The sequence below is a fragment of the Megalopta genalis genome, unplaced genomic scaffold, assembly GCF_051020955.1.
Source record: "Megalopta genalis isolate 19385.01 unplaced genomic scaffold, iyMegGena1_principal scaffold0048, whole genome shotgun sequence".
Classification (NCBI taxonomy): domain Eukaryota; kingdom Metazoa; phylum Arthropoda; class Insecta; order Hymenoptera; family Halictidae; genus Megalopta; species Megalopta genalis.
This window is the reverse complement of record NW_027476117.1, coordinates 1021021-1031204: the sequence shown is the minus strand read 5'-3', so window position 1 is coordinate 1031204 and position 10184 is coordinate 1021021. Positions and strand designations below refer to the sequence as shown.

Below are 10184 nucleotides of genomic sequence, written 5' to 3'. Positions count from 1 at the left end.
AATAAAATAGATGACACAAGTGTTATAAAACATATAAAGTTATTTCCAGCCTACCGTAGTCACTACACTAGAGCTCATAATCCAAGACGACAATATTTAGATCCTGACTTAAATATTAAGAAGATGTATGAACTATACGTCACAGAATGTGAAAAGGAAAATGTAGTACCAGTGAAAGAAAAGTATTACTATAATGTGTTCTCTACAAAATTTAATTTACATTTTAAACAACCATCAAAGGATATGTGTCAAAATTGTGATGCTTTGCAAATAAAAATTCAATCCTCAGACGGTGAGGGAAAGAAGATGGCAGAAATTGAAAAGGAAACTCACTTAGAAGAGGCTGAACGGGCTCGCAGTCAAATGGCTGCCGACCGAATGGCAACATCAGAAAAAGTTTTCTTATTTTCTTTCGACTTGGAAGAAGCTTTGACCTTTCCCAAGCTGACCACATCCGTAGCTTATTATAAGCGTAATTTATATGTTTATAATTTCGGATGTCATGAATTCAGTAAAAATATAAGCCACATGTTTGTTTGGCCAGAAACTGAAGGATCTCGTGGGTCTCAAGAAATTTCATCTTGTCTAATAAAGTACATAAAGACTTACGCTACAAACTTTGAAAAAATAATAACATATTCGGATTCGTGTACCGGGCAAAACAGAAATATTAAAACTGTCTTAAGTTTATTGAAACTTGTTCAGAGTACGGAAATAAGAGCTGAGTCAATTGAAATGAAATTTTTGGTAAGTGGGCACAGCTATTTGCCTAATGACTCAGATTTTGCCATTATTGAGTCACGTGCGAAAAAAAATCAAAACATTTTTTCACCAGATGATTGGTACAATATAATCAAAACATGTAAAAAGAAAGCTCCATTTCATCTAATCCAAATGACCCACCAAGATATTTTTTCAACAAAACCTTTAGAACAATCAATCATTAACAGAAAAGTGACCGTCACAGGCTTTCCAGTAAATTGGCTTAAAATACGCTGGATAAAATTAGAAAGGTCCAAACCCCATCTCATACAATTCAAATGTGATTATAATGAAGATACAGAATTTAAAGCCATTAATTTAAGAAAATCTGTATCAGGTAGACCGCAAAGTTTGAAAAATATATATCAGCCTTTATTATATCCTAAAGGCAGAACTGTGACAAGGGAAAAATGGAGAGACATGATGGACCTGCTAAAATACATTCCTCCTGTTGAACATGATTACTATAAAAACTTGACAACAAATCGAAATGACGAATCCTCACATCCAGCTGATGAAGAAGACATTATTTATAATATTGCTGATGAATTAATTACAAATAATATAATATAACAGAACTGTGAACATTCATTTTTATGCAAAAGCTGTAATAAAAATATATAATAACTAACTTTTTCTGTAATAAAAAACTTAAAAATTTAAAGACTGAATTTAACTTTACTACTTTTTAAGTTGCCAAATTGATTAACTCCACCAGTCACATAAAAGCTGTAACATTACTGACGATTATTTTTTGGCTATTCTTTCTTATTAATTTTATACAGCGTCAGATGAAAGCTATATCTGTATTTATGCATTCTACATTATATGTGTGAATCTATATTATAACAGGAATTTTAGAAAACAATGTACATCTCATTGCTCATTTACTGAGCCTTTTCTAGTTATCATCTGCACACTCATCTAATTACTATGTGTCAATCTCTGTGCACTGATCTAATCACTATAAAGAGTGCTAGGTAAATACTAAACTTCGAAAATTGTGTGAGCTTTGGGTATCATAATTTATTACACATGTTCAGTACAATCACGTACAGCGTATACACATTTCACGGACAAAAAAAGTAATCTTAAATGTAACACGTAGTTTGCTGTAAGAGGGCTCAGTCTAGACTGTTTTTCTGCAATTTGGTAGAGTTTTTTGAATATAATAATTTATTTTTTTGTTTTGTGGAAAGCATGATTTTTGTATTTTTTTTATCTTTATTTGCAAAGTGATTCGTAAGTCTTTTAACAAAATCAGAAAAGAAGGAAATTCTGCGGCTGGAAGAAAAAACACTGCATATCACATGTTTTCACTTTCGAGATGTTTGTCATTTAAAGTTCTGGCCACCAATTCCTTTCTTGGTTTTCCATTTATTGAGCTTATCGTATTTGCATAAACTGAAATTTCTTGAAATTGTAACATGTTGCGGTATTCTCTACAGTCACTGAATACACAGCCGCGAGATCTAGGACGCTCGGAGCGTGGGCTGAGTCGAATGGTGCCGGCCCTGAGCAACGGCGAGTGCGCGTAGAGTTTGTGCGTCGTGCCGAGCCGTGAGTCTGGGGAGTGGGGAATGCCTCGTTTCTAGCTGAAGAAGCGATCTGCCGAGAACGAGGATCTTTGTCGCGTAGACCGTAGCGTTGGGTGTTTGGAAGAAATAAGTATAACTGTGACAATTCGAGCCGAGATTAATTCATACGAAATGAAGGAAGATAGCCGCTAAAGACCATAGGGCAGCAGGCGAAATAATAAAGGACAGTGCTGGCAACAACTGGCAGCGACCGTTCCAAAGATATGTCAAGACTAGTGACCGGCCAGGATCCGCATTCGTAACTGGGAATTTCTGATCGGTTTTTCGGTAAGTCTCATTATCAGTACGAATTTCTTCATTTACATTTCGATGGCTCGGACACCTTCTCTCGGCTGGGCTAATTATTCGCCAGTGCGAATTATTACACGCCACGTGCGTTACGCATATGGCGTCTTGAGAAAGCTTGCGAAACTGGAAGCACGTGTCTTCCACGTGGGCAATCGGTTCTTGCGGATATATGGCGTCGCGGCCATATTTATTTATATTAATATTCGGACAACTTTTAAAACGCCATAACTTGCTTAGAACTGGACTGAACAACTTGAATTTTGTTATTGCTTAGAATGATTAAAGAAAATAATATATGACGAAATATATATAACGAAGATTTAAGAAATGCATTTCATAGATCTCGGTAATTTATATGCATGTTGAAAATTTCAGCGGAATCGGTTGACTTTGGTATAAGCGGTAAACAATTAAAGATCGCAAAAATCGCAGTTTTGTCCTGATTTTTAATATTTCTGTCCAATAATTGTGAGAAAGTTGCTGTTTTAAAATTTGTTTAATGCTCGTAACTATGACCTTGCGTTAACTGATTTCGATGAAATTTTCGGCATGCATGTAACTTATCGAGATCTACAATTCCTAATATATTTTCTTTGCAATATGTAAGCTTATTTTCTAATAAAATGTCGCTTTATGGGCATGTCTTGTATTTATTTCTTTATTTCTAGATATCTGAAACTGTTTCTTAAGTTGTTTAATGTAAGTATTGTATAACATACTGTATAGCGTACCTGATTATACATTCACTTCAGATTGATCCTCTATAACTTGAGATATTATTTTATTGTCGTTAAGAATATGAAATCCTTTATCATTTCCATCATTTTTAATCACATTTTCTACATCGCACTCTACGCAGTGCGAAATGCACCTTGCAACATTATACATATAACTTTGTGATTACGGTTTGTTCGCTATCTGATCTTTCATGCAAAGATGAATTACTTTCACCGACTTTTAGAAGCTGTTATTCATTTTTATTCCTCTATTCGTGTTTGCTGCATCATCTTCTTTGCATTTTAATATGTTATCTTTATAATTTTTTTATGATATATACAGTAAATCTACCAATGTTATATTTACGAGACAAGAGATTAATTGTTTCTGAAGCGTCTATTAATTTCAAATTTTTCTTCAATACAAAGCACCACTCTTTTTCTCTTTTCGTTTGATTTGTGTGAAGACGTAATGAGAATATAGTTTCTGGACGAATCACATAGATACAAGTAACTGAATTAAATCGTTACTTATCTTACATTCTATGCAGGAAGACTATGCTAGAATTTCTAACTAAGAAACAAAAACAGTGTGTTGTATAATGGGTATGTCGCGTAGACTGGAGTTGGATAAGAGGAGCATCGTTCCTGACATCCAATTGTTGGTAACGGGTTACTATGTTGGATAAACACAGTCCAGATAAACGGTGTTTTACTAGTTCTTGTACTAGTTGTTCTATCATTAGTATTTATTTAAGATTGATGTCGTTTTTAAATCTCTATTTTATACGATTTTAAGATTTGTTTATAGTATGTATTTTTTTTTGTTGCAACTTGAATGTCCGAATTATATATAATATATATTATATATTATCAAATATTTCAAGATTTAATGAAAAGTATTTGTTTAATATAATGTTTTACAAGTAGTGTATAAACAAGGATTCGGACCTGGACAAACTAATCTAAATTGGAATCGAAATTGCGTAGGAAATTTCATCCTGTAACAAATGATAAAATGTCATGGTTAATAGTAAATCAAAGACCTATGCATATAAACTGTGAATCGTTTAATAGAGTTCGATGATGTACCTGCGCTGTTGTCTGTTTTTGAGTTGAAGTAAATTACCTCTCAGATGTTATACCAACAGAACTTTTATGATTTTCATTACTTTTATCGGTTTCTTTGCTTTTGTTACATGCTCCACTGCCATTAGCTTTATCTGTTTTTTCCGCTTCTTCTTCATCGTTACTACTACTGACAATAACTATTATCTCGTCATTATTGAAGGGTTTTACCGGTCTATTAGCAAATAATGTTTGCATCTATAAAATAGCATGCGATTATCCAATCTGTCAAATCTGATAGTATATTATCATTTTTAAATGAGTTTGTTTGCAAGTATACATATACTTCTGTCTTTTCTTTTTGTGCTTCCTCCTTTCTCTTATCACAATAATTTTTAATTTCTTTCCTGATATTTCCAATATCTGCAGTTGTTTCAGTAGTTTCCAAACATAGCACAAGTTCTTTTATTTCACGACTATATATAAAGAATTAATTGTAACAATACAATCGAGCTTATAATGGCAAATCAATATTTTGAAATATTACATTGTATATGCTTGACCTCTGTAGGTTATTAAAAGCGTTAGTGTTATTTTTGTTAACAAATTTACCTAATGCTTTATTTAGATCATTCACTGTTAGTATTGTTCATAGGTTTTTATTTTCAACCAAACTGGTGTCCTTTTAGTTTTGCTTGTATGTGGTTTCCACAAAACCTTAATTCTCCTAATTAAAAAACCAAACACAAATTTTACCTTCGAGCATCTTGTAGAATATCGCAATTTTTGTTTACCTCAGTATAGCTCATAATGTCAGTCGTATCCTGGAGTACTTACCGGAACTTCTTGTTTTACAGAATACAATTAATTCGTGAGAATTAGCAACTTTATCACAATATTTCTGTGCCAATCTAAAATACACATATTATTTATTTCCATTTATTACTTGTATTCGTTAATATACTAATAGAATCTTACCTGGTCGAATCGAACCGTTCTTTATCTTTCAAGTAAATTACTTTCAATCGAATATACGGCAAGACCGGTTGCTTCGGATGATTTGACAATTGTTCCGCGGTACTAGGAATCAATTCATTTTCTATGCGTCGGTCGACGATATTAAAAACTGATTCTGATAGCAATCTATCATTGTTACTTTTTATATTTGTATCATTAAGGACCAGAGTGTCAAACACAAATGGTCTAACGGTTTTTAATTTCAATTTCTTCAACTTAAACTTATTACCGTTTACGCTAAGTATGACAATGTGTTTGGCCTTTGATTCGCCTTCGCATAAAGAAATCGCAATCTGTAAGTGCGTTTCTTAAGCAGTAGTTTCTTATTTTTCATGCATCATAATTAATAAATAAATCTAAAAATATACCTGTTTGAGAAATGTAGTATTGTCTTTTAGAGTTAAACACGTGTGTGATACAACATTCCTGTTCCCCTCCCCACACGACAAAGTCAACAAAAGAGGGAAGGTGGGCTTCCGAAGTATATCCACGTTTAAGACATGGTGCACGTTTTTTATGTAAAACAAACAAATTAAAGCATTTCACCTATGAATGAAAATCATTTGCAATAAAAAAAAATGGAAAGACCTCTCAATACATATATGGATCTCATAAGTTCACCTTAAAATCGTTCAACATCCGTATTAATTTATCATCGTTCATGCAGCTTAAACCAAAAATTGCAACATGGGTATTACCCATTTTTATCATCAGTGGAGGAATGATCATTTTAGGGGTGGCTGTCCATTTTCCAAAATAATTTATGAAACCAGACACAGACAACAAGTCCATTTGGCCCATTTATTCCACAACCTATAATTTTGATTATAATTACTAATGGCTGAATCAATGTTGAAAAATCACTGTACTTAAACTATTGATATTATATTTCTTACTTGGATGGTCATTTTTCCCGTGAATGGAAAATATTAGCATGTCAATATTAAAATTTGGATCCTAAAAATTTACAGTTTTAAAAGTACAGTGTGGGAATGTTAATTCTGGCTCGCTCAAAAATTGGATGTTAATTGCTCTGATGAAAAAACAATCATTAATATTTGTCGTACTTCAAATACCATCTTATATTGATATTATCATATCTTGCTAACCTGGGACCCATACAGTATTTATTTAACAATTCCATACATTTTAATTCATCAGAAGTTGTTGGTTTCGCATCGTGAAATAAATCTCCACAATGAAATATAAGGTCTACATTTTTTTCCTTGCTACATTGAAGTATTTCTTCAAAAGTATTAATGCTCTCATCCGATGACTCTCCTGCTTGTATAAATTAATTATTTGCAGTATATATGTGCGTGTGTTGCTGTCAACGGTCATGATGCTACCACTGAGTAACCACATCAATGGCCTTGCCATTTTTTAATTACTGTAATGTCTCCAGTTACATTTCGAAATATGTATTCTTCGATGCATTCTCGGCATCGACTAGCGTTTGATGTTTCCAGGATTACAGAACCATATCCTTCACAATGACAATCTGCCTCACTTCTGTGGTTTCCTGCGATGGTATGCCAGCAGCCTTCAGGAAATAATTCTCTTTCTTCTGCTGCCACTCGAGACCAACATTTTTCACACAATTTGTATTCTTCAGCTTCAAACACGAGTTGCATTTTCCTTATACATTGGCATATTAAGAGATCCTCGTGCACCTCTGGATAATCAGCGGGATTTACTTCATCCTGAAAGTGATTCCAATTTTTAATTTGTGTCGGACGAACTATCGAAGACGAAGGAGTGTTTTAATTTATCCTGATGTTTCGCGATTAGGTGTCCGGTCGCATCTGTTTTTAAAATTGCATTATTTATATCCGACATCTACTATCTCGTATGGCCCGATGTAACATGGATCGAATTTACTTGTTTCAGGTTCTTTTTACACATGGACGTATTACTCCACCATAAGTTATGTCGGATTAGCTCACTTATCGTAATTCCCGAAGATTAATTCGTGGGGTGTGAAATTCGTAGCTTCGTGGACGGAGGTATTTATATGAAATCATGGCAAATGGTAAGTAGAGGTCCCATTCTTCATATGACTCGATGTATTGTTTTAGACGTTCTGTTAATACAATATATGGCTCCTTTTTAACGATCCATCTCGGCAACATGTAGCATTAGTTTCCCAAGAAACTAGTGTTTTCATCTATCGAAATGGATTTTGGTGTCTCACGTATTGCAATGAAATGACTCGCGGACGCGTCAGCTATTATCATGGCTTTAATATCTGATAAAGCAACTGCTAACCAATATTTTTTTAAATTGTCTCGCATAGTTAAAATGTAGCGATTTCCATTGATTGTTTTTGGAAGTAGTCCAAATGTGTCGATGGCAAGTTCGTCAAAAGGTTCCAGAGATGTGTCCGTAATAATCACGGGTTGACGGGTTTTGTTCTGATAAGTGAACGAATGAATTCTTGTGAATCTTTTCTCATTTCGGGGCAGTGATATTTTTCTTTTAACCCTTTCGGTACGGAGGACCTGGCCGCGGTTATACATTCGTGGAACGAGGAAGTTTTTCGCAAGAGTGGTTGCACTGTCCGACAGCGTAAACCGCGAAAACATGTTTTGCGGCATTCATAGAAATCTCGAGCGTGATTGACACTAAACTTTTCATTCGGACCACGACATCGGTGACTGACGCGGAATTTAACGTGTTTGAAAAACATTTCTAAAATGTTTATACTGCTTAGTCGTAACCTAAACCAATCCTCGGCAGAAAACCGATTTCGACGGTATCTTATCTCGCGGATCAGACGGAAGGACAGACAAAACAGGCATGGCGCTTAACGTTTTAAAATCATATCTTTTTCTTTACAGTACATTAATTAAAGTAAATGGCATTGATATAAATAATATGGTCCAATATTACAAAATTAAAATAAATAACAAAATTAATAGTGTAACATAATAAATAATAAAACTAATAGTGAAATATAATCAACGACAAAACTAATAGTGTAACTTGGTGTGATAGTTTTCGAAACAAGGGGAAACGCGCAAGCCCACATTACATTGTTCGCACTGATACTTGGATTCACGTCTCACACCACCAGCCGCACATACAACACATCTTCGTTTTCGATCTTTTTTCCCCGACTGATATATCGAAGGAAAATGTCCCCCTGTGAGCCGATGATATTCATGATTCTTGTGTTATTTTTCTAATATTTCCTTAATCAACTGAAGGTGAAATTTCGCCATTGGGATTTGTTTTTTTGTGGTGTGCTTATATAGGCAGTATGCGTTTTGGGCTTTAGAACAATTTCATTTTTTCTTGACTTCTTAGGTACTTCTGCAAATTCTGCGGTTTGGATAGTGAAAAGCATATAAAATTTCTTTCTATCAAACCATTTCATTGCAAACAGATTTTCAGATGAGCGGAACACTGCCTTTCCTTTTTTCAATTTATCAGTTATTTTAAGCATCTCTTTCCGTCTTCTTTGCACAGTGCCACAAGCGTTCGTACTTTTTTCGTGGGGTAGGTTGAACAATATGGGACTGGAAAACCAGTTATCCAGATAAATACAATAGTCTTAGTTGCCAACCCAATGGCCTTTGTTTAGAAAAGGTTGCAAAAGCGACATTACAAAGTTCCCTGGCTTTCCAATATATTGATATTCGGTAGCTACAGTAGCACTAGCCCCACAATAAATGATTATATCTTGGATATAATCCGTCTTGCAGTCACAAAGTGGGAATGATTTTATACCAAACCTACTCCTTTTCGGGGGAATATATTGTTTAAATGAGAGACGGCCTTTGTAGAGGAGTAGACTTTCGTCTATACATAACCGCTGGTATGGCTGAAATGCATGTTCGTAGCATTTCCACTACTTCATTTATTTTGTATAAACGATCAGCAGTGCGACCGACTATGTCCGTAAAATGCAACACTTTCAATAATGAAAAGTAGCGATCTCTACTCATAATTTGACTGAATATATCGCTTCGGAGAAGCTTATCTTTAGACCAATATTCATTTAAGGATAGCTTTTTGGTTCGCGTCATTAATAACGACGCAGCAATAAAACAATATAATTCATCCACTTCCATCCCTTCTGAACCCTTCTGTCGACACCAGTAATTGTTTGTTTTTTCCACAATAAATTTAACTAAATCTTCAGAAAAAAGTAGTCTGAAGTAATCCAAAATTCTCGACGAACGATTTAAATTGTTCCCAACTACTCCCGAATGATGTGGCGTAACATCATGAATTTTTGGACTGAGCTTCTTTGATGTCCATTTGATGCTAGAAGGAGTATCAATTCGTACTTCAGGCTCTTCTGCTTCTTCAGATTCTGAGGTGCTAAGTACACGTGCTCGATTGTTCCTCCTTTTGCGAAATGCTAAATTATATTGATTTTCTTCATCAGAATCTCTTTTGGAATCAATGATTTCTTTTATTCATTGTTCTCCTTTCAAGCGTTTTACACTCATCCTGAAGGGAACTAAATTCAAATTGTAAGTTATACATTAAAAAAATTAACGATATAAGCAAACATTCCAATTTATTTTTCGTAGCTTATCTATATATTATAAAACATATATAATTAAGGCAAGCTGTTGACTGTTACTAATTATATATTATAATGGAACGATTAGAACAGCCGGGAATTTTAAACACAGAATAGTAAAGTAATGTGTACTATAGAGAGTAATCATACCCACATAACTTTCCGTTGGTGCTGTTCACGGTGCCCACATAAAGTGCC

The 10184-nt window shown here is 34.3% G+C and overlaps 1 long non-coding RNA gene across 1 annotated transcript; it reads left to right on the top strand.

Moving 5' to 3' along the window:
- Nucleotides 1–2240: 2240 nt before the first annotated feature.
- LOC143261352 (uncharacterized) lies at nucleotides 2241–9849 on the top strand. Its single transcript, XR_013035493.1, has 2 exons — nucleotides 2241–2627; nucleotides 7340–9849. It is a non-coding gene; the product is annotated as an uncharacterized LOC143261352 (long non-coding RNA).
- Nucleotides 9850–10184: the final 335 nt, after the last annotated feature.